The sequence below is a fragment of the Chiloscyllium plagiosum genome, chromosome 37 (assembly GCF_004010195.1).
Source record: "Chiloscyllium plagiosum isolate BGI_BamShark_2017 chromosome 37, ASM401019v2, whole genome shotgun sequence".
NCBI classification, from domain to species: Eukaryota; Metazoa; Chordata; class Chondrichthyes; order Orectolobiformes; family Hemiscylliidae; genus Chiloscyllium; species Chiloscyllium plagiosum.
Window position 1 is genome coordinate 20,099,618 of NC_057746.1, and position 4,381 is coordinate 20,103,998.

Consider the following 4,381-nt stretch of genomic DNA (forward strand, 5'->3'; position numbering starts at 1 on the left):
ACCCCCCCCCCCCCCACCACCTCATGCCAGATCCAACCTTCCAACTCGGTACTGCCCTCTTGACCTGTCCTACCTTTCTCCTTTCCCACCTAACCGCTCCACCCTCCCACCGACCCACCACCGTAACACCCCCACCTTCATCTACCTATTACATTCCCAGTTACCTTCCCCCAGCCCCAAACATACCCCTCTATTAATCTCTCCGCCTCCCCCCCCCCCACCCCTTCCCACCCCCACATTCCTGGTGAAGGTCTTATGCCCAAAACATCGACTCACCTGCTCCCCGGATGCTGCCTGACCTGCTGCGTTTCTCCGGCGCCACACTTTTCGACTCTGACTCTCCAGCACCTGCAGCCCTCACTTGCTCTCGACTTGGAATTAGGAACAGGTTACAGAGAAAGAGAGAGAGAGAGAGAGAGAGAAAAATGTTCATTTTTGCTCAAGAGCAGTTTCTCTGTTCTTTGCAGTTCACTCACTGTAAACCTTAAGGAAACCAGTTTATCATTCCCACATTAGTTATGAATTTTAATCAGTTAGTCAGTGTACAATGTTGATAGTTTCCGTGGAGCTATTTAATTACTTGTTATACACAATGGTTCCCGATCAGTGCAGGAACCTGGTCCATGCTTTGTTTAAATCTGGTCCTGAAAGTCGGATAAATTGGGGAACTTTATGTTATTTACAGAATCGTTAACTTCTGGATGACTCTGGGAATAGCTGGGCTCGATGTCCAGCTCCCTTCTAGACGAGATTGAAACATTGTCAATAAACCCAGAGCCTCAGTGGGGACTCCGCGGCATGGTTAGGGTGAGTAGCCAAGGTCTATGTCCCAGGCTAGGAGAGTCAAAGACTAGAGGGCACAACTTTAAGGTGAGAAGGGAAAGATTTAAAAGGGACCTAAGGGGCAACTTTTTCACGCAAAGGGTGGCGCAAGTATGGAATGAGCTGCCAGAGGAAGTGGTGGAGGCTGGTACAATTACAGCATTTAAAAGGCATCTGGATGCGGACGTGAATAGGAAGGGTTTGGAGGGATATGTGCCAAGGGACGAGATTAGGTTGTGATATCTGGTCGGCATGGACAAGTTGGACTGAAGGGTCTGTTTCCTTGCTGTACATCTCTATGACTCTATGATTCTGCCAGCCAACACCTGGAGATGGGCATATGTGGACAATACTGATGCCAGTCTTTGGACGCCTCACTTTTTTACCTTGTCCATGCAAGACCTACCCTCACCCCACGCAGGACACTAGGCCTTCCTCTTTTCTGCCTCTCCATGACTGCGTATTCTTTCCTCCTTTCGATCCCTGTTCCACTTCTGCAAGCCATTGACCCGACACCTGAACACTACTCCACTGAGCTGGAAAGTTCATTTTCAGACGTTCCATCACCATACTAGGTGACATCATCAGTGAGCCTCCGGGTGAAGCGCTGGTGGTGCGGCCTGCTTTCTATTTCTGTGTTTAAGTTTCCTTGGGTTGGCGAAGTCATTTCCCATGGTGATGTCACTTCCTGTTCTTTTTCTCAGGGGGTGGTAAATGGGATCCAAGTCGACGTGTTTGTTGGTAGAGTTCCATTTCGAACCAGAACTCTACCGGAATCCAAAGCCATGCCACCAGTGCTTCTTCCGGAGGCTCGTTGATGATGTTCCCTTGTATGATGACGAAACATCTGAAAATGAACCTTCCAGCTCAGCAAGCAAACCTACATCCAGAGGCTCAACCTGAGCTACAAATCTTCTCAAAACTCACCAACGACGCCATCTTCAGGTCCTTCCCGATACTTATAAAACCCGGGATTCTTTCTGTTCTCTGTCTCAGGCTTCCAATGCCTCGAGGGATTCATATACATCCTCCCCCTCAGTGTCCTTGTCACTTTAATATTTTTGTGTTAAGTTCACACAGTCTCTCTCCAAGTTGTGTCAGTTCAGCCTTCTCATCTGCTCCCTGTTGGCCCAGTTCACCAGCCCCATCTTGAACTCCAAAGCGAAATGTTGTGGATTCTGGGAAGCTGAGACAGGAAATGAAAGGGCTGGAAGGAAGGTCAGGTCTCAAAGCAGGATCTGGGAGAGATAGGAGTGAGCGTCGGCTTTTTGGGTCGATGATCTTTCATCAGAACGATGTGATGTATATTGTCGAACGGATTGGTCTCAATACTGACTTGTAAAGACATGTGCGATCTCCTTGGAGATCCTCTCCACTTTAAGCCGGCGGTTAGTGGTGCCGATAGTAGTCATGGTTTGGAGATGCCGGTGTTGGACTGGGGTGGCATCTCCAAGTCATGACTACTATCGACACCACTAACCGCCGGCTTAAAGTGGAGAGGATCTCCAAGGAGATCGCACATGTCGACACAGACATCAAGTTTCTACACACCCCAGTCCAACACCGGCATCTCCAAATCGTGACTTGTAAAGACACTGGGGACACTTCCTCCTTCAGTCTGAGAAACAGCATCCTGTCAGTCTCCCTCTCTTTCTCCCTCTCCACATCCCAAAGGTGTGCAGGTCAGGTGAATTGGCCGTGCTAAATTGCCCATAGTGTTAGGTGCATTAGTCAGGGGTAAATATAGGGTATGGGACCGGGTCTGAGTGAGTTACTCTTCAGAGGGTCAGTGTGGACTTGTTGGGCCTGTTTCCACACCGTAGGGAATCTAATCTAATCTAATCTCTCTCTTTCTCCCTCTCTCGCCTGTTTCCTTCGCTCGGATTCCTCAATTTTTTCCAACACTTACATCAAACCCCTCTCAACCTTCTAACAGGAGAACAGCTTCCCCAACCTCTAATTGGACTGAACTTTCATGAAGCATGAAATAGCCTGTTGCACTGGAAAATAGCAAATATAACCGCTCTGTTCAAGAAGGGAGGTAGTCAGAAAACAGGATGCTATTGGCTTGATGTCTGTTGGGGAAGGTGTTCATGAGATTATAGCTTTGATAAACGTGAGGCAATCAGAGAAGTATCAGAATGGGTTTTATGCAAGGGAGATCATGTTTCACCAATTTATCGGAGTTTCCCCAGTATCTAATTGGACTGAACTCCCAGCTTCCCGAGTCTATCCATCAGGCTGAACTCCCAGTCACAACTTCCCTCATCTGTCCGTCAGACTGAATTCCCAGCTTCCCAAGTATCTAAATCGGACTGAACTCCCAGTCACAGTTTTCCCGGTTTATCCATCGGACGGGATTCGCTCATCCCTGGATCTGTGGAGAGTTCCTGCACTTCCCCAGTGCCTTCAAATCCTTTCCAAAGCACAGAGTCCGAAACTGGGCATGACACTCCGGCTGAGGCTGAACTGTGAGTTTTTTTTCCCCTTCGTTCATTCACAGGATCAGCATTTTTTGCCGAGAGAGCAGTTAAAAATCAACCATGCTGTGGATCTGGAGTTGAAAAGTGTGATGCTGGAAAAGCGCAGCAGGCCAGGCAGCATCCGAGGAATAGGAGAATCGACGTTTTGGGCATAAGCCCTTCTTCATGTGGACCTGGAGTCACATGTAGGCCAGACTGGGTAAGGCTGGCGGTTTCCTTCCCTAAAGGACATGAGTGAACCCGATGGGTTTTTCTGACAATGGATTCATGGTCATGATTAGGCTCTTGATTTCAGATTTTTGAAAATTGAATTCAAATTCAACCAAAAGCCATGGTGGGAATTCAAACCTGGGGCCCGAAATGTTATCTGGGTCTCTGGGTTAACAGTCCAGTGATAATACCACTTGGTAATCGCCTCCCCCCATATAATCAACTTTTATCCTAACTCCCTGACGTTGGACTTTATGCAATTCTTTATAAGTCGCGGAATCATTTTTACATTAGGATTAAACCTCGCCACAACATCGTGGGCCAAAGGGCCTGTTCCGTGCTGTACTTTTCTATGGTCTATGTTCTAATGATACGTGAAATAGCCCAGTGCACTGGAAAATAGCAAACATAACCGCTCTGTTCAAGAAGGGAGGTAGTCAGAAAACAGGATGCTATTGGCCTGATGTCTATCAGGGAAGGTATTCATGAGATTATAGCTTTGATAAATATGAGGCAGTCAGAGGAGTATCAGAACGGGTTTTTGTGCAAGGGAGATCACGTTTCACCAATTTATGGGAATTCTGTGAAGGCGGAACACTTGCTGTGGATAACGGAGCGCCTGTAGTTGTGCTGTATTTGGATTTCCAAATGGCACTTGACCATGTTTTATTTCATGTATTCACCCGTGGGACGTGACCGGCATTTATGGCCTGTCTCCAGCTGCCCTTGAACCGAGTGGCTTGCTGGACCATTTCGGAGTCTAGATTAGAGTGGTGCTGGAAAAGCACAACGGTTCAGGCAGCATCCGAGGAGCAGTAAAATCGACGTTTTGGGCAAAAGCCCTTCATCAGGAATACAGGCAGAGA